Source organism: Hemiscyllium ocellatum, chromosome 21 (assembly GCF_020745735.1).
Source record: "Hemiscyllium ocellatum isolate sHemOce1 chromosome 21, sHemOce1.pat.X.cur, whole genome shotgun sequence".
Classification (NCBI taxonomy): domain Eukaryota; kingdom Metazoa; phylum Chordata; class Chondrichthyes; order Orectolobiformes; family Hemiscylliidae; genus Hemiscyllium; species Hemiscyllium ocellatum.
Genome location: NC_083421.1, coordinates 52,660,843 through 52,681,881, shown reverse-complemented (window position 1 = coordinate 52,681,881; position 21,039 = coordinate 52,660,843). Strand labels below are relative to the sequence as shown.

The 21,039-nt window shown below is 46.3% G+C and overlaps 1 protein-coding gene across 5 annotated transcripts in view; it reads right to left on the bottom strand.

Moving 5' to 3' along the window:
* Nucleotides 1–17,589, bottom strand: part of setx (senataxin) — a 110,663-nt gene extending 93,074 nt beyond the window's left edge. For 3 of the 5 annotated variants that reach the window (XM_060841471.1, XM_060841475.1, XM_060841472.1), the window contains exons 1-2: nucleotides 17,519–17,589; nucleotides 6,352–6,409 (exon numbers count right to left, since the gene is read on the bottom strand). The gene's annotated coding sequence lies outside the window, so the exon portion shown is untranslated. Of the gene's footprint in view, nucleotides 1–3,042; nucleotides 3,104–6,351; nucleotides 6,410–17,518 lie in introns of those variants that run through there. The other 2 variants (XM_060841473.1, XM_060841474.1) reach the window with 2 other exon arrangements.
* Between the last annotated feature and the right edge of the window lie 3,450 nt (nucleotides 17,590–21,039).

Genomic DNA, 21,039 nt, shown 5'->3' with positions numbered 1-21,039 from the left:
AGGTCACCACTCCCCATTGTGCTAATAGCGTGATTAATTAACACACCGTGATCACTCCAACCTTTCCTGGTTTCATGTCATCCAAAATATCCTGTATTCTTCAGTATTTAGGTCTCAATCTACGTCATCCTGCAGCCATGTCTTTATAGCAGCTATCAGATTGTATTTACTTTTATTTGTGTAATCAGTTCAACATTTTTGTTCTGCACGCAGCATACAGAGTTTTAGTTTTGTCCATATATTATTTTTAATAACCTCGAGCTTTGTATGTTACTTGCTTTCAATTTGTACTTCCCTGTCACAGTTTACATATCATTTCCATGTTAAGAACTTGCTCTTTTGCTAGGTTACCACATTTTCCTTCTACTTCCTGAGCTAAACAGCTTGCTAGATCACTGGCCTCTGCATGATTTAGGTGTAAACCCTCTCAAGAGTACAGATCCTGGCGCAGTGGCCCATGATTTGGGACCCATTTCTCCCACATTAATCTTCAAGCCACTCATTAGCTGACCTATGCTAAATTCTTCCACGCTGGAGGCTCTACCACTTAGCACTGCTGCCTCACAGCACCAGAGACCTGGGTTCAATTCCCGCCTCAGGCAACTGACTATGTGGAGTTTGCACACTCTCCCGTGTCTGCGTGGGTTTCCTCCGGGTGCTCCGGCTTCCTCCCACAGTCCAAAAATGTGCAGGTCAGGTGAATTGGCCATGCTAAATTGCCCATAGTGTTAGGTGCATTAGTCAGAGGGAAATGGGCTGCTTGGGCTGAAGGGCCTGTTTCCACACTGTAGGTAATCTAATTAATATTAATTCCACTTTGTAACTGACTGACAAAAGGTATAAGTGAGAATGGACTGTCACATTTTCTCTGATCTAATACACAAGTGTTGACGATCAGGTAGAAGCGTGTTAGTGACTAGTCCAGATACCCAAAGATGGAATTTTTGGTGACATAAGGCATTGGCCAGAGAGAGAACGATTGCCCATGTGCATAGAGACACGGGCTCTCGGTCTTCTCTTGAACCGCAGATTCTTAATGAATTATATAATCATTTACAGGGAGCAGCCTATATTGATTGGGTGTCTGTTACAATCAGCAAGCATCAACAGTAAAGATTAAGCCATCTGACATGATAGAATGAATGTTCTTAATCTTGGTAACTGGCTTCACATAATGAATGCTTTTCGCCTTGTTAACTGACTTTACATAATGAATGCTCCCTCATATTGCTAAAATGGCTTTACACAAGGAATGCCTTTTCACCTCATCAACCCACTACCCTTGCCTCCAGCATCTCAATGTTTACTGTAAGTTCTTACTTGATCCAAGTCATGCTAGCTGAGCCTCTCTCTCTCTCTCACACACACAACCCAAAACTTAACTCTTTCCCTAACTGCTCATACCTTATACATTTCCTTACTGCAACTCCATCCCCGACAGCAAGTGCATTCACCTCCAAGGATGCAGCTCACTACAACTCTCGCAACGGCAATTTGAGATGGCTAATAAATACTGGCCTTGACAGTTAAGTCCACATTCACTTATGAATAAAGATAGAATGGAGTTTTACATTTGGCTTACAATCAGCTGCGCAGGTCTTGTGCTTCAGGAACCCAATAGCACTAACATAATGTAAAAGCACCTGATATTTAAGTAGTGCAAGAATGGCTGCTTTGTTGCCCACTGTCATCTTTGACATCATAAACACTGTACCGTGTAAAATATTTTGTTGAATTTCTACACACTGAACACTAAATCAAACAGTTCATTTATAACTCCTTGTCAGAATACAGAATGCTCACTTTGTTTTTGCAAAAGATTGCAAGTAGTTCAAAAGGAAATTGACTAAAACAATTCAGCTGGCCATGTAACAGGTGATTTCATTTAATAGTCAAATAATCTTAATTTATTTTCATAGTTCTCAAACTTCCCATTGGAGTAGTTAGAATAATGAAGCAAGTTTATTTAAAGAACTACCTAAATTTAAATCTTATTGAAACCTGTAAGCAAGACTTCCTAATCAACTTTTTTCAGACTCAAGTCAGCAGACTTTGTTGAGATTACTCTTCCTTTTCTAAAAAAAATTACATACAGAGAAATGGTTACTTTATTTACTCACACTTGCTGCCACTTCCCCTGGATTGATCTCAACTTTCATACCAAATGGAAATTACAGCAGTGCAGTACTGCCCTTTGAAAGCCACCAAATCTAAATATTAAACACCCATTCAGGGTGCTGTTTACTTGGTCTTAGAATGTGGGAAATTGGAACATATTTGCCAATTTCAGGCTGCAGTTTGAAGCCATTCTGTTTTAAGACCATTTTGTATATAGGTCTGTCATAGGTAGGAGTATTTTGAGGTAACCTAACATAGTGTTACAGGGTACCGCCTTAGTTAAAACATAGAACATAGAAAAATACAGCGCAGTACAGGCCCTTTGGCCATCGATGTTGCGTCGATCCAAGCCCACCTAACCTACACTATCCCACTATCCTCCATATGCCTATCCAATGCCGGTTTAAATGCCCATAAAGAGGGAGAGTCCACCACAGCTCCTGGCAGGGCATTCCATGAACCCACGACTCGCTGAGTAACGATAGGATAGTGAAGGCGGCATTTGGTATGCTTTCCTTTATTTGTCTGAGTATTGAGTATACGAGTTCTGATGTCTTGTTTTCCTGATCCCGAATCCTCAGTAAACTTTTGATATTGACATACAAAATTAACCAAGTGAGGTCACAGTATTATGATTCTTCTCCTGACTTCCAAATATTCTGTTAAGATCTCAGGTAAGCAAAGACCGCCTTGCAGTGCTTGATCAGATACTGTACAGGGATCAGATTGACTTCATCTGCTGCCACCAGCGATCAATGATCAGTCAGAGAAAGTGAAAGTATATCAACTTGGTTGGCAACAGATATGTTCAAAATAAATGCATGTATAAGACCATAAGACATAGGAGTGGAAGGAAGGCCATTCGGCCCATCGAGTCCACTCCGCCATTCAATCATGACTGATGGGTATTTCAACTCCACTTACCAGCATTCTTCCCAGTTGGCAAAAGACACACTCACTTAATGCCTTTTGCAGCTAGGTATGTCCCAATTACTGCATAGTCGATACTTTTTAAAGGGTAGCCACTTTTGTAATGATAAAGCAGAGCAGCCCATTATACACAAGCAATAATGTGACAATGACCACAACGTTTATTTCCTCTTCACATTGGTATTATTTCCTTTCCACTTGCTACACCTGCTAATTAGGCACTGGTATGAAAGTTGATATCGATCCACAGGAAGTGGCACACGAGTAGAAAAAAATTATGATTTCCTGTGCTTATGTGTTTTTTTTAAAAGGCAGAGCAATTTAAATGTCTGCTTCAGTTGAATCTGAAATTAGTTGATTAGGATTTCTTGCTTACAGGTCTAGATTAGAACTTAAATTTAGGTAGTTCTCCAAATAAATTTGCTCAAAGTCATTTTAACCCTCCAATTGGAAATTTGAGAAATATGAAAAAAAATTAAAGTTATTTGACTATTGAATAAGATCACCTGTTACTTGGCCTGCTGTTTTATTTTTATTCCAATTTACTTTCAAATTATTTGCAACTTTTTATAAACAAAAAACTGAACAATCTGTATTCAGACAAGGATTTAAAAAAGGAACCGTTTAGATTTAGTGTTACGTTGTGCAGAAGTTTAATAAAATACTTCTTACAGTGATGACTATGTTGTCAAAGATTACACTGGGCAAATAAAGCAGCAGCCATTCCTACAAAGGCACACATTCTTAAACGCCTATCAGGTACTTTTACAGTATGCTAGCACTATTGGGGTCCTGAAGCACAGGACTTGTGCAGCTGACTCTGAGTCAAGTGTAAAACTGAATACTGTAAAGGTTCTATTATATCTTCATTCTTGCATGGAATGTGAGCATAACTGGCAAGGCCATTATTTATTAACCATCTCAAGTTTGCCCTCGAGAAGTTGATAGTGAGCTGCCTCCTTGAACTGCAGTCTGTGTAGGAAGCAAATACACTTGTTGTTGGGGATTAAGCTCCAGGATGTTGGCTCAGCAACGAAAGACGAATGGCTAGATCTTTCCATTTATTCTCAACAATTTTGCATGGTAAACAACTTGGAAGACAGTTTGCAGGTGATATTGTTCTTAAGATGTGCTATCCTTATTTTCCTAGGTGGTGGACGCCGCAGCTTGGAAAGGATTTAATATAGGTCAGTTAATTGCAGATGATACCAAAATTGGAGGTGTACAGCGAAGAGGGTTACCTCAGATTACAAGAGAATCTGGACCAGATGGGCCAATGGGCTGAGAAGTGGCAGATGGAGCTTAATTCAGATAAATGCGAGGTGCTGCATTTTGGGAAAGAAAATCTTAGTAGGACTTATACACTGAATGGTAAGGTCCTAGGGAATGTTGCTGAACAAAGAGGCCTTGGAGTGCAGGCTGATAGCTCTTTGAAAGTGGAGTCGCAGGTAGATAGGATAGTGAAGGCGGCATTTGGTATGCTTTCCTTTATTGGTCAGAGTATTGAGGATACGAGTTGGGAGGTCATGTTGCGGCTGTACAGGACATCGGTTAGGCCACTGTTGGAATATTGCGTGCAATTCTGGTCTCCATCCTATCGGAAAGATGTTGTGAAACTTGAAAGGGTTCAGAAAAGATTTACAAGAATGTTGCCAGGGTTGGAGGATTTCAGTCACAGGCTGAGGCTGTTTTCGCTGGAGTGTCGGAGGATGAGGGGTGACCTTATAAGAGGTTTACAAAATTATGAGGGGCATGGATATGGTAAACAGACAAAGTCTTTTCCCTGGGGTCAGGGAGTCCAGAACTAGAGGGCATAGGGTTAGGGTGAGAGGGGAAATATGAAAAAAAAAGAGACCTCAGGGTCAACTTTTTCCACACAGAGAGGGTACATGTATGGAATGAGCTGCCAGAGGAAGTGGTGGAGGCTGGTACAATTGCAACATTTAAGAGACATTTGGATGGGTATATGAATAGGAAGGGTTTGGAGGGGTATGGGCCAGGTGCTTGCGGGTGGAACTAGATTGGGTTGGGATACCTGATCGGCATGGGCGGGTTGGACTGAAGGGTTTGTTTCCATGCTGTACATCTTTATGACCCTATGATTCTAATGCATGGCTTGAAGATTAGTGTGGGAGTAATGGGTTCCAGCTCATGGGCAACTGCTCCAGGATCTGTACCGTTGGAAGGGTTTACACCTAAACAATGTAGAGGCCAGTGATCTAGCAAGCTGTCTAGCTAGGGAAGTAGAAATTTCTTGCAACAATATAGCAAGGGTTCAAAAGTAAGGAAAATGTAGTAAATCAGAGAGTAATGACCAGGCAAAAGAGCAAGTTCTTAATATGGAAATGATATATCAATTATGACAGCAAGTACAAATTGAAAGCAAATGATATACAAAGCTAGAGGTTATTAAAATAATACACGGACAAAACTAAAGGCTCTGTAACTAAATGCATGTTGTGTGTGTGTAACAAAACCAATTGACTGATTGCAAAAATAGAAATAAATAAATAAATACAATCTGATAGCTACTAGAAAGACATTGCTGCAGGATGACGTGGATTGAGACCTAAATACTGAAGAGTACTGAACATTTATGGAGTACGTGAAATCAGGAAAAGTTGGAGAGATGGCTCTATTAATTTATCATGTTATTAGCACAATATGTGACCTAAATGCTAAAGACACTCCGGACAGACATCCAAATAGGAACCATGCAGTAAAATAGAGTATACAGAAAGAAAACAAACATGATCACCATCATAACGTCAAGTCCGATTGTCTCTGAATTCATTCCGTCACATATCAGTAATTTCATATTACGGTCTCTTATATAACAGCTTCCCAATTCTATAGATCTTTACCAAAGTGAGCTGGCAGCAGTGAAGAATTAATGCATCTGTTCAAAGTGTCTAGTCCCAATTCCTGGTGATTGTCATCCCAAATGGCTTATGTAAGTTCTGGATGTAGGTTTGCTCACTGAGCTGGAAGGTTCGTTTTCAGACATTTTGTCACCATTTTAGGTAACATCTCCAGTGAGCCTCCAAATGAAGCAATGGTGGTATAGCCCACTTTCTATTTAAATACCCATGGGACCTCCGATATCAAGGTTCTTAGCAGAGGCAGTAATGCGGAAACTCGAACAAACAACTCTGCCAACCATCCAACCTGAACTCTGGGTCTGCTAAATGGATGATTCCTTTGTCATCACAAAATGAAACAAATTAAAGGAAACCTTCAATACCATCAATAATATTCTTACTGGCATAAAATTCACTGAAGAGGAGGAAAGCAACAACAAACCTCCATTCCTAGATGTCACAGTAGAGCGAACAGCCAACGGGGAACTTCAAACCAGCACCTACAGGAAAACAACACACATGGACCAAATATTGAACTACAGAAGCAATCATCCCAACATCCACAAACAAAGCTGCTTTAGAACATTATTTCAATGAGCCAACACAAACTGCAGCACATTGGAACTACACAGAGCAGAGGAAAATCAGTGCATTCAAAAGAACGGATCCCCAATGAACACAGTCCACTGATTTCTGAGCAACAAACCCAAACAAGCAGATAAAACACGTCCCGAAACCCTAGCCACTATTCCCCGCCATCAAAGACATTTCAGAAATGACTGCCAGACTACTCAGACCCTGTGGTATCATGGTAGCCCACAAACCTACCAACATTGAGGTATTTTAGGTGTTGGAGGCGATTTCAGGACCAGCAATTACTGTTTTATATGCTGTTGCATTGTTTTGGAACTTTGGGGAAAAAAAGTCAAAACAACAGCAGTTTAAAAGGGAGAATATACTGCCTTTGCTGTTTGAATTCGTGTATCGCTGGATATCGGAGTGCATCTGGGAAAATTAACAAACAGTGAATTTTCCAACTAATCTTGGAGGAACTGTTGGGCGAAGTTCACATCACAGAATCAGATAAGAATTGTTGTTTTAAGTCTGTCCAAGAGAAGGGTTGCAGTAGTGAGTACAGTGGATTCTCTCTTGATTATATGTTTTTGGAGATAAGTCTCTTGATTAAACTTAAAATATGAGCCATAGCGATTAATTTAACCTGGGGCAGTGTTTGTAGAGGAATAAGACGGTGTTATTTTCTGAGTCTGTAGATTGTGAAGGAGCAAAAATGGTCTTGCAGTGATATGTACTTCTTGTCAGACGTGGGAGTTTAAAGGGTTACCGCGAATTATATCTGCTATAAATTCTGTTGGATGCGAATCTTATCAGATCAAGTGGATCGGTTGGAGAGACAGATAGAAGTGATGAGGAATTTGCAACAGCAACAGTTTGTGATGGATGGCAGTTATAGGAAGGGGGGAAAAGTCTCAGGTACAGTCACATAGATGGGTTAACTCCAGGAAGGGTGAGAGAGGTAGGCACCTAGGGCAGGAGTCTTTTGTGGACATACCCATGTCAAACAGGTACGCTGTTTTGGAAAATGTAGGGGATGATGGATTCTCAGGGGAACGTAGTATGAACAGCCAAGTTTCTGGTATTGAGACTGGCTCTAATGCAACAAGGGGTACGTCGGCTTCCAAGAGATCAATTATGTTAGGGGATTCTGTAGTCAGAGGTACACACAGACGTTTCTGTGGCCAGCAGAATGGTGTGTTGTTTCCCTGGTGCCAGGATCAAGGATGTCTCAGAGAGGGTGCAGAATGTTCTCACGGGGAAGAAAGGGCAACAGGAGGTCATTGTCCACATTGGAACCAACGACAATGGAAGGGAAAAGGTTAAGACTCTGAAGGGAGATTACAGAGAGTTAGGCAGAAATTTAAAAAGGAGATCCTCAAGGATAGTAATATCTGGATTACTCCCTGTGCTACGAGTGAGGGCAGGAATAGGGGGATAGAGCAGATGAATGCATGGCTGAGGAGCTGGTGTATGGGAGAAGGATTCACATTTTTGGATCATTGGAATCTCTTTTGGGGTAGAAATGACCTGTACAAGAAGGACTGATTGCACCTAAATTGGAAGGGGACTAATATACTGGCAGGGAAATTTGCTAGAACTGCTTGGGAGGATTTAAACCAGTAAGGTGCGGGGTGGGACCCAGGGAGATAGTGAGGAAAGAGATCGATCTAAGACGGGTACAACTGAGAACAGAAGTGAGTCAAACAGTCAGAGCAGGCAGGGACAAGGTAGGACTAATAAATTAAATTGCATTTATTTCAATGCAAGGGGCCTAACTGGGAAGGCAGATAAACTCAAGGCATGGTTAGGAACATGGGACTGGGATATATAGCAATTACAGAAACATGGCTCAGAGATGGGCAGGACTGGCAGCTTAATGTTCCAGGATACAAATGCTACAGGAAAGATAGAAAGGGAGGCAAGAGAGGAGGGGGAGTGACATTTTTGATAAGGGATAGCATTACAGCTGTGCTGAGGGAGGGTATTCCCTGAACTACATCCAGGGAAGTTATTTCGGTGGAATTGAGAAATAAGAAAGGGATGATCACTTTATTGGGATTGTATTATAGACCCCCCAATAGTCAGAGGGAAATTGAGAAACAAACTTGTAAGGAGATCTCAGCTTCTGAGAGAATAATAGGGTAGTTATGGTAGGGGATTTTAACTTTCCAAACATCGATTGGGACTTCCATAGTGTAAAGGTTTAGATGAAGAGGAATTTCTTAAGTGTGTACAAGACAATTTTCTGATTCAGTATGTGGATGTAACTACTAGAGAAGGTGCAAAACTTGACCTACTCTTAGGAAATAAGGCAGGGCAGGTGACTGAGGTTTCAGTGGGGGAGCACTTTGGGGCCAGTGACCATAATTCTATTTGTTTTAAAATAGTGATGGAAAAGGATAGACCAGATCTAAAAGTTGAAGTTCAAAATTGGAAAAAGGCCAATTTTGACGGTATTAGGCAAGGACTTTCGAAAGCTGATTGGAGGCAGATGTTTGCAGGTAAAGGGACAGCTGGAAAATGGGAAGCCTTCAGAAATTAGATCACAAGAATCCGGAGAAAGTATATTCCTAGGTTAAAAACAATGACTGCAGATGCTGGAAACCATATTCTGGATTAGTGGTGCTGGAAGAGCACAGCAGTTCAGGCAGCATCCGAGGAGCAGTAAAATCGACCTTTCGGGCAAAAGCCCTTCATCAGGAATAAATGCAGACAGCCTGAAGGGTGGAGAGATAAGCTAGAGGAGGATGGGGGTGGGGAGAAAGTAGCATAGAGTACAATAGGTGAGTGAAGGAGGGGATGAAGGTGATAGGTCAGGGAGGTCAGGGTGAAGTGGATAGGTGGAAAAGAAGATAGGCAGGTAGGACAAGTCATGGGGACAGTGCTGAGCTGGAAGTTTGGAACTGGGGTGAGGTGGGGGAAGGGGAAATGAGGAAACTGTTGAAGTCCACATTGATGTCCTGGGGTTGAAGTGTTCCGAGCGGAAGAGGAGGCATTCTTCCTCCAGGCGTCTGGTGGTGAGGGAGCGGCGGTGAAAGAGGCCCAGGACCTCCATGTCCTTGGCAGAGTGGGAAGGGGAGTTGAGATGTTGGGCCACAGGGCGGTGTGGTTGATTGGTGCGGGTGTCCCGGAGATGTTCCCTAAAGCACTCTGCCAGGAGGCGTCCAGTCTCCCCAATGTAGAGGAGACCACATCAGGAGCAACAGATACAATAAATGATGTGCAGGTAAAACTTTGATGGATGTGGAAGGCTCCTTTAGGGCGTTGGATGGAGGTGAGGGAGGAGGTGTAGGCGCAGGTTTTGCAGTTTCTGCGATGGCAGGGGAAGGTGCCAGGATGGAAGGGTGGGTTGTAGGGGGGCGTGGACCTGACCAGGTAGTCACGGAGGGAACGGTCTGTGCGGAAGGCAGAAAGGGGTGGGGAGGGAAATATATCCCTGGTGGTGGGGTCTTTTTGGAGGTAGCGGAAATGTCGGCGGACAAGTTAGTTTATGTAAAGGTTGGTAGGATGGAAGGTGAGCACCAGGGGCGTTCTGTCCTTGTTACAGTTGGAGGGGTGGGGTCTGAGGGTGGAGGTGTGGGATGTGGACGAGATGCGTTGGAGGGCATCTTTAACCATGCGGGAAGGGAAATTACGGTCTCTGAAGAAGGCAGCCATCTGGTGTGTTCTGCGGTGGAACCGGTCCTCCTGGGAGCAGATACGGCGGAGGCAGAGCAATTGGGAATACAGGATGGCATTTTTGCAAGAGGTAGGGTGTCCTGAAACAAACTCGCTACCACAGCCACATTTGCTTCCTCAGTGCCTACCTCCATAACCAACTCATCCCACACGGACTCCAGACCACCTTTAAACCAGCAGAGTTTGGACCCGAACAGGACAAACAATACAGACTACAGATTCAAAAACCAGCAACAGTTCTCCTTCAAGAGCCTCCGCTCCACGCTCGCAACAATGCACCGGCACCTAACCTCTCTACAGTCAGCCCTGCCTCAACTGAGGGCCACACTCTCTCAGAATTGCAAAGGACCCACTCTACAGGAGAATTCATACTCTCAAACAGTATTTCAAATCCTTCTCAAACATCAAAAACTGTAAGTACAACAAACTTTTATCTACCCACCTCCATAACCAGCGCTCCTCAAACATTCCAGAAGATTCCCCCGGCTTCTGGAACTACTTGGATGCCATTAGCCATGTGGCTGGTGCAGTTGCCACCCCCACGCTGATTGATGATGTCACTTCCGCCCCCACAACCACTTCCAGCCCTCACAATTCCTCATGCATCACACGTGGCATCACTTCCACCCCTCACATCATCGCTGATGTCACACGCTCAAGTGACTTCCGCCACCCCTACTGCCCTGTCTGCCATCACTTCCGCCCCCACCAACGCCACTCACCTGCATTCTGCTGACAAGCCCCCCACAAATCCCACTGTCACCATTCCCGGCCCCCAGAACCCTGAAGGGAACACCACCCCTGCTCATGACTCCACCCCCATTCCCCCCACCATCACACCCACTCCGGTTACTAGCTCCACGCCCACACCAGATCCCAGCTCCAAGCCCTGCCGAGTTTTCACCATCCCTCCAGACCTTCCCCTCTGAGGACGAATGATCAGTCCTCAGCAAAGGACTCACCTTCATCCCCCTCCGTCCACGCATCAATGAATTTAATACACGCTGTGACGTCGAACACTTCTTCCGCCACCTCCGAGCTTACTTCCACAATCAGGACTCCCGCCCACCTTCCGAGGACCCCTTTGCCCACATCCAACATACTGCATCCACCTGGACACCCCGTACTGGCCGATTAGCTGCCCTCGACCTCTTCATTTCCAACTGCCGTCGGGACATTAACATCCTCAACCTGTCTCCCCCTCTCCCCTACTCCAACCTCTCACCCTCACAACGTGCAGCCCTCCAATCCCTCTGCTCCAATCCCAACCTCACCATCAAGCCAGCAGATAAAGGGGGTGCAGTGGTAGTCTGGCGCACTGACCTCTACACTGCTGAAGCCAAACGCCAACTCGAGGACACCTCTTCCTACCGCCCCCTCGACCATGACCCCAGCCCCCATCACCAAAGCATCATCTCCCAGACCATACAAAACTTCTTCACCTCAGGAGATCTCCCACCCACAGCTTCTAACCAGGTGGGGAGCGGTGCCGGTGTGATTACGGAAGATCAACTGTTCTACGTAGCCAAAGAGACAGGAAGTGGGAGGATTCCGGGAACCCCGCACTGCCCGGTTCTACCTCCTTCCCGAGATCCACAATCCTGACCACCCTGGCCGACCCATTGTCTCAGCATGCTCCTGCCCCACTGAACTCATCTCTACCTCGACACTGTCCTATTCCCCTAGTCCAGAAACTCCCCACATACATTCGAGATACCACCCACGCCCTCCACCTCTTCCAAGACTTCCATTTCCCCGGCCCCCAACGCCTCATCTTCACCATGGATATCCAATCCCTCTACACCTCCATCGCCATGACCAGGGCCTCCAAGCACTCCATGTTTTCCTCCCCCCGTCATTCCCAACAGTACCCTTCCACCGACACTCTCATTCGTTTGGCCGAACTGGTCTTCACCCCGAACAATTTCTCCTTCGAATCCTCCCACTTCCTCCAGACCAAAGGGGTGTCCATGGGCACACGTATGGGCCCCAGCTATGCGTGCCTCTTTGTTGGCTACGTAGAACAGTTGATCTTCCATAATCACACCAGCACCACTCCCCACCTCTTCCTCTGCTACATTGATGACTGCATTGGCACCACCTCATGCTCCCGCGAGGAGGTCGCGCAATTCATCAACTTCACCAACACATTCCACCCTGACCTTAAATTTAACTGACCATCTCTGACAACTCCCTCCCCTCCTCTCCATCTCCATTAATGACGACCGACTTGACACTCACAATGTTTACAAACCCACCGACTCCCACAGCTACCTGGATTACACCTCTTCCCACCCTACCTCTTGCAAAAATGCCATCCCGTATTCCCAATTTCTCCGCCTCCGTATCTGCTCCCAGGAGGAGCAGTTCCACCACAGAACACACCAGATGGCTGCCTTCTTCAGAGACCGCAATTTCCCTTTCCACATGCATCTCATCCACATCCCGCACCTCCACCCTCAGATCCCACCCCTCCAACTGCAACAAGGACAGTATGCCCTGGTGCTCACCTTTAAGTATAAAGGAAGTAGGAGCATACTTAAGAGGGAAATCAGGAGGGCAAAACAGGGACATGAGATAGCTTTGGCAAATAGAATTAAGGAGAATCCAAAGGGTTTTTACAAATATATTAAGGATAAAAGGGTAACTAGGGAGAGAATAGGGCTGAAAATGTGTTGCAGGAAAATGCAGCAGGTCAGGCAGCAAGCAAGGAGCAGAAGAATCGGCGTTTAGGGCATGAGCCCTTCTTCGGGAATAGGGTTCCTCAAAGATCAGCAAGGTGGCCTTTGTGTGGAGCCACAGAAAATGGGGGAGATACTAAATGAATATTTTGCATCAGTATTTACTGTGGAAAAGGATATGGAAGATATAGACTGTAGAGAAATAGATGGTGACATCTTGCAAAATGTCCAGATTACACAGGAGGAAGTGCTGGATGTCTTGAAACGGTTACAAGTGGATAAATCTCCAGGACCTGATCAGGTGTACGCAAGAACTCTGTGGGAAACTAGAGAAGTGATTGCTGGGCCTCTTGCTGAGATATTTGTATCATTGATAGTCACAGGTGAGGTGCCGGAAGACTGGAGGTTGGCAAACATGGTGCCACTGTTGAAGAAGGGCAGTAAAGACAAGCCAAGGAACTATAGACCGGTGAGCCTGACCTCGGTGGTGGGCAAGTTGTTGGAGCGAATCCTGAGGGACAGGACGTACATGTATTTGGAAAGGCAAGGACTGATTCGGGATAGTCAACATGGCTTTGTGCGTGGGAAATCATGTCTCACAAACTTCATTGAGTTTTTTGAAGTAACAAAGAGGAATGATGAGGGCAGAGAAGTAGATGTGATCTACATGGACGTCAGTGAAGCCATTCGACAAGGTTTCCCATGGGAGACTGGTTAGTCAGGTTAGTTCTCATGGAATATAGGGAGAACTAGTCATTTGGATACAGACCTGGCTCAAAAGTAGAAGACAGAGTGTGGTGGTGGAGGGTTACTTTCCAGACAGGACGCTTGTGACCAGTGGAATGCCACAAGGATCAGTGCTGGGTCCACTACTTTTTGTCATTTATATAAATGATTTGGATGTGAACAAAAGAGGTACACTTCGTAAGTTTGCAGATGACATCAAAATTGGAGGTGCAGTGGACAGCAAAGAGGGTTACCTCAGATTACAACAGGATCTGGACCAGATGGGCCAATGGGCTGAGAAGTGGCAGATGGAGTTTAATTCAAATAAATGTGAGGAGCTGCATTTTGGGAAAGCAAATCTTAGCATACTCATACACCTAACAATAAGGTTCTAGGGAACAAAGTGACCAAGGAGTGCAAGTTCAGAGCTCCTTGAAAGTAAGGTCATAAGTACATAGGTAGTGAAGGTGGTGTTTGGTATGCTTTCCTTTATTGGTCAGAGTATTGAGTACAAGAGTTGGGAGATCATGTCGTGGCTGTGCAGGATGTTGGTTTGCCCACTGTTGGGATATTGCATGCAATTCTGGTCTCCTTCCTATCAGAAAGATGTTGTGAAACTTGAAAGGGTTCAGAAAAGATTTATAAGGATGGTTAGATTAGATTAGATTCCCAACAGCGTGGAAACAGGCCCTTTGGCCTAACAAGTCCATATCGACCCACCGAAGAGAAAACTGGAGCATCCAGAGGAAACCCATGCAGACACACTGAGAATGTGCAAACACCACACTGACAGTCGCCCAAGACGGGAACAAACCTGGGTCCCTGGTGCTGAGGTAGCAGTGGTAACCACTGAGCCACCATGTTGCCCTACGTGGTCAGGGTTGGTGGATTTGAGCTGTGGGAGAGGCTGAATACGAAGGTGCTGTTTTACCTACAGTGTCCAAGGCTGACCTTATTGGAGGTTTATAAAACCATGAGGGGCATGGATAGGGTAAATAGACAAGGTCTTTTCCCTGGGGTGGGGGAGTCCAGCACTAAAAGGCTGAGGTTTACAGTGAGAGGGGATAGATGTAAAACAGACCTAAAGGGCAATTTTTTCATGCAGAGAATGGTGCGTGTGTGGAATGGGCTGCCAGAGGAAGTGGTGGAGGCTAGTACAATTGCAACATTTAAAAGGCATCTGGATGGGTATGTGAATAGGAATGGTTTGGAGGGATATGGGCCGGGTGCTGGCAGGTAGGACTAGATAGGGTTGGGATATCTGGTCAGCATGGACAAGTTGGACCGAAGGGTCTGTATCCATGCTGTATATTCCTGGGATTGTAAAATACACGATGATAAATAAATCAAATACAGTCAAGCAAGGGGAGGGAAAGAGGAAAATCAGTCTCTGATTCCAACGACTTTCTGTGACATACTGCACAGTAAAAGAGATTTATTCTTGATGAGAGAAACAAACACCACAGTTTTATTTTGTTATGGACTCTACATTTTCTGCAGTCAGCCTAGAAACATGAAAGACTGTGATTAAATAACAGGAAGCCTGAGCTTAACCTGATGAATTTAGCACTTTTATTCAATAACCATTGTAATGGTTTTCAAGATCTTATCAAATGTCTGAAACAAAGTGCCAGCAACAATGTACAATCTAAGATATATTTTGAAAGAATCATAACAAATTTGAAACTTTAACTATTTCTATCTCTGCAGATGCTGCCAGACCTACACAGTTCTCTCAATTCTTTTAATTTCAGATTTCCAGCATCCACAGTAAAAGATTAGAGCAGCAACTTTACTAGAAAATATAATCAGGGCATTGACAAGCTGCTAAAAAAGCTACATGGTTGGGTGTGCAAGAGTGTTAAGCCAGAGAAATGAATCTATGTACCAGCATCCAGCAATACCATCCAAATTAAAATGAGTTTTAAAAGTTCCAAAGAACATTTTCCATGACAGGTAATCTATTATATCAAAATGCTTAAGAGCTAAGCATGGCACATTAATGGCATAATGGAAATAGTCTGTATTCTACTCTACACTTATGATTTTACTCCTGAGGAAGGAATCTTTTGGGAAATGGCAAATATTATATATTTGTCATGAAAGAGTCTGAGCTGCAAGGTTGAAAAGGAGAAAGTGAATGTGAGAAAGGGATATGGGCATGTGGACATATCCGGAACTTGGGTCCAACGGTGAGGTCAGTTGTGCCTGCAGGGATAAAATATTACTGTAGCTTTTTCATTGCAGGAGCAAGATTGTCTGCAACTCAATGGGTATAGGTATAAGCAGGCAGGGAAAGTTAAGTTCTGAGTTTTGTGAAATTAGAGGTTCAGCTGAGCATGACTCAGATCAGGTAAGGAGAAAGTGAAGTCTGCAGATGCTGGAGATCAGAGCTGAAAATGTGTTGCTCGAAAAGCGCAGCAGGTCAGGCAGCATCCAAGGAACAGGACATTCGACGTTTCGGGCATAAGCCCTTCTTCAGGAATGAGGAAAGTGTGTCCAGCAGGCTAAGATAAAAGGTAGGGAGGAGGGGCGATGGAGATGCGATAGGTAGAAGGAGGTCAAGGTGAGGGTGATAGGCCAGAGTGGGGTGGAGGCGGAGAGGTTAGGAAGAAGATTGCAGGTTAGGAAGGTGGTGCTGAGTTCGAGGGATTTGACTGAGACGGGGGGGGGGGGGGGGGGAAAGAGGGGAAATGAGGAAACTGGAGAAATACGAATTCATCCCTTGTGGTTGGAGGGTTCCTAGGCGTAAGATGAGGCGCTCTTCCTCCAACCGTCGTGTTGTTATGGTCTGGCGATGGAAGAGTCCAAGTACCTGCATGTCCTTGGTGAAGTGGGAGGGAGAGTTAAAGTGTTGAGCCACGGGGTGATTGGGTTGGTTGGTCCCGGTGTCCCAGAGGTGTTCTCTGAAACGTTCTGCAAGTAGGCGGCCTGTCTCCCCAATATAGAGGAGGCCACATCGGGTGCAGCGGATGTGTGTAGAGGTGCAGGTGAATTTGTAGAGGATATGGAAGGATCCTTTGGGGCCTTGGAGAGAAGTAAGGGAGGAGGTGTGGGCGCAAGTTTTGCATTTCCTGCGATTGCAGGGGAAGGTGCCGGGAGTGGATGTTGGGTTGGTGGGGGGTCTTGACCTAACTAGGGAGTCACGGAGGGAGTGGTCTTTTTGGAACGCTGATAGGGGAGGGGAGGGAAATATATCCCTGGTGGTGGGGTCTGTTTGGAGGTGGCAGAAATGTCGGCGGATGATTTGGTTTATGCGAAAGTTTGTAGGGTGGAAGGTGAGCACCAGGGGAGTTCTGTTCATGTTATGGTTGGAGGGGTGGGGTCTGAGGTGTGGGACGTGGATGAGATGCGTTTACCCACGTGGGAAGGGAAATTGCACTCTCTAAAGGAGGAGGCATCTGGTGGACATCTCCATGACTGTGTTACTCCTTCCTTACCCCGGCTTGCGCGTCTTTCACACGCCCCCCTCACACCTCCCCCTTTTGTTTTCCATCCCACTGCCTCCGTGTCTCTCCCTTTTCAGAATCCTGACACCTTCCCCATCTTCGTGGCCGACTCCACCCCTCCCTCTCTCTCCCTTCCCACATCCGTTGGGGGGGTGTGTGTGTGTATGTGGTCTCCCATCCCTCGCTACCTTCACCTCTCCTTCGAGCTCACACACCCCCCCCCCACCCCACTCTCCCCTCTTCCCCTTCCCCCTTCCCCCTTCCCCTTCCCCCTTCCCCCTTCCCCCTTCCCCTTCCCCCTTCCCATTCCCATTCCCATTCCCACCGGCGCTCTGGGGCCCCTTGTTTTCGCCTCCTGTGTCAGCCCGTCACCCCCGACCTCTGCCCGCCCGCCCCCATGCCCTCAGAGAGGGGGAGGGGCAAAAACCGACAGCCGCCTTCACCCGCCCGCGGCCCAGCAGCCGCTCCTCGCCGACTCGGGCCGGCCACGCTGACTCACCATGTTGACCTCCGACGCCGGCGACTCCGCTCCGGTGGAAACTTTAGCCTCCAACTTTTCTTTTTGCGTCCGACGCCGGAAGTGACACCGAAAAGTAGAGGGGGGTGGGGCACTCCGCGCAAACTGGACGGCGGCCGTCGAGTGACAGTACGCACCGGATCGCCTTCAAAACCGCCCTCCCCCAACACACAGAGTACTGTAGCTGCAAGGGCAGGTCAGAAGGTCGAAATACTACACCAAATAATTCAACTCCTGACTGTGCACCATCTACAAGGCACAGGTCTAAGTTGAAACAATCCCAACCTGCCCGCGTGAGGGCATCTCGAACAATATTCAAGAAACCTAATACCATCACATCCAAAAACATTCATTCCCTTCACCCTGACTCTACAATTATCTACAATTATACTGAAAAAATTCTCCAAGATGCCTACAGCACCACCTTCCAAACCCAAGTTCACTACCAGCTCAAGGACAGGGACAGCAGAGACAGAAGAACAGCTCATTCTGCAAGTTCCCTACCAAGCCACTCACCATGCTGATGTGGGAATACATTACCATTCCTTCAGTATCACCACTTCAAAATCCTGAAACTCTCTCCCCAGTGGCTTTGTGTGGTTACTAATAGCAATTGGTCTATGGGATCTAGCTCACCACCTTCTCAAAGACAACTAAAGTTGGACAATATGACAGCAGTGCCCACAACCTACAAATGATTGAAAACAAAGATAATCAGTTTTGGTAATGGTGGCTGATGCATGTATATCAGACTGGAGTAACCTACCTGCTTCTCTAAAGTAATGACATGAAATATTTTTTGTAGAAACCAAACAGCCAATTGGTTATTGTTACCTCTGAAAGAGAACTGCTTTGGAACTAACAAAGTCATAAACATTACTGCAAGGACCCCTAACAATACATCTAACTCAAATATTATTAGCTATTTTCTCCAATTTGCTAGCTGAAAACTGCACTATTCATTCATGTTGTAGTAATCTCTAAACTGGCGACATCAAATAATTATTGGATGATTGTCAAGCATTGAGATTTGGTCCACAACTATATTCTTGACTTGCATATGACTAGTCATAGAAATGTACAGCAGAGAAACAAACCCTCCAGTCCAATTCCCGTTTTCCCGGCCCCCAACGCCTCATCTTCACCATGGATACTCTCATTTGTTTGGCTGAACTGGTCTTCACACTTAACAATTTCTCCTTCGAATCCTCCCACTTCCTCCAGACCAAAGGGGTAGCCATGGGCACCATATGGGCCCCAGCTATGCCTGTGTCTTTGTCGGCTACATAGAACAGTCCATCTTCCATAGTTACACCAGCACCACTCACCATCTCTTCCTCCATTACATTGATGACTGTATCGGCACCACCTTGTGCTCCCACGAGGTTGAGCAGTTCATCAACTTCACCAACACATTCCACCCCGACCTTAAATTCGCTTGGACCATCTCTGACACCTCCCTCCCCTTCCTGGACCTCTCCCTCTCCATTAATGACGACCGACTTAACACTGACATTTTTACAAACCCACCGACTCCCACAGCTACCTGGACTACACCTCTTCCCACCCTACCTCCTGCAAAAATACCATCTCGTATTTCCAATTCTTCCGTCTCTGCCGTATCTGCTCCCAGGAAGACCAGTTCCACCACAGAACACACCAGATGGCCTCCTTCTTTAGGGATCGCAATTTCTCTTACTCACATGGTTGAAGATTAGATTAGATTACTTACAGTGTGGAAACAGGCCCTTCGGCCCAACAAGTCCACACCGACCTGCCAAAGCGCAACCCACCCATACCCCACATTTACCCCTTACCTAACACTACGGACAATTTAGCATGGCCAATTCACCTGGCCCGCACATCTTTGGACTGTGGGAGGAAACCGGAGCACCCGGAGGAAACCCACGCAGACACGGGGAGAACATGCAAACTCCACACAGTCAGTCGCCTGAGTCGGGAACTGAACCCGGGTCTCAGGCGCTGTGAGACAGCAGTGCTAACCACTGTGCCACCGTGCCGCCCACAGTAGATAGCTGGCCAGAGGCTCGATGTGTCAAGGGATATGATTCACTACATTGTGGAAACAGGCCCTTCGGCCCAACCAGTCCACACCAACCCTCCAAAGAGTAACCTACCCATCTCTCTCTGACTAATGCACCTAACCCTATGGGCAATTTAACATGGCCATGGAAACCAGAGCACTCAGAGAAAACCCATAGAGTCACCCGAGGCTGAAATCGAACCTGGGACCCTGGTATTGTGAGGCAGCAGTGCTAACCACTGAGCCACCATGCCGCCCTGAAGATGCCCTCTCATTCACATCCCGCACCTCCACCCTCAAACCCCACCCCTCCAACCATAACAAGGACAGAACACCTTTGCTCCTCACTTTCCACCCCACCAACCTTCGCATAAACTGCATCATCCGCTGACATTTCCGCCACCAGAGATATATTTCCCTCCCACCCCTTTCTGCAAAGACCATTCCCTCCATGACTACCTGTTCATGTCTATGCCCACCCCAGCACACCACCCTCCCATCGTGGCACCCTGCCCTGACCTGCCATCACAGGAATTGCAAAACCTGCACCCACACCTCCTCTCTCACCACCATCCAAGGCCCCAAAGAGGCCTTCCACATCCATCAAAGTTTCACCTGCACATCCAGCAATGTCATTTATTGTATCCGCTGCTCCTGATGCAGTCTCCTCTACATTGGGGAGACTGGACGCCTCCTAGCAGAGCGCTTCAGGGAACATCTCCGGGCCACCCGCAACAATCAACCCCACCGCCCCATGGCCCAACAGTTCAACTCCCCCTCCCACTCTGCTGAGGACATGCAGGTCCTGGGCCTCCTCCACCATCGCTCCCTCACCACCCGACGCCTGGAGGAAGAATGCCTCATCTTCCGCCTCTGAACACTTCAACCCCATGGCATCAATGTGGACTTCACCAGTTTCCTCATTTCCCCTTCCCCCACCTTACCTCAGTTCCAACCTTTCAGCTCAGCACTGTGCTCATGACCTGTCCTGCCAATCTCCCTTTCCACCTATCCGTTCTACCCTCCCCTCTGATCTATCACCCCCATTCACCCACTGTACTCTTTGCTACCTTCCCCTACCCTCCCCTCTGACCTATCACCTTCATTAGCCTATTGTACTCTTTGCTACCTTCTCCCCAGCATCCTCCTCCCCACCCCTTCATTTATCTCTCCACCCTGGAGGCTTCCTGCCTCTATTCCTGATGAAGGGCTTTTGCCCAAAATGTCGATTTTCCTGCTCCTTGGATGCTGCCTGACCTGCTGTGCTTTTCCAGCACCACTCTGATCTAAACTCTGATTTCCAGCATCAGCAGTCCTCACGTTTGCCTTCAGTCCAACTTGTCTATGCTGACCAGATATGCTAACCTAATCCAGTCCCATTTACCAACACTTGGCCCAGATCCCTCTAAACTCTTCCAATTCATATAACCATCAAAATGCCCTTTAAATGTTGTAATTG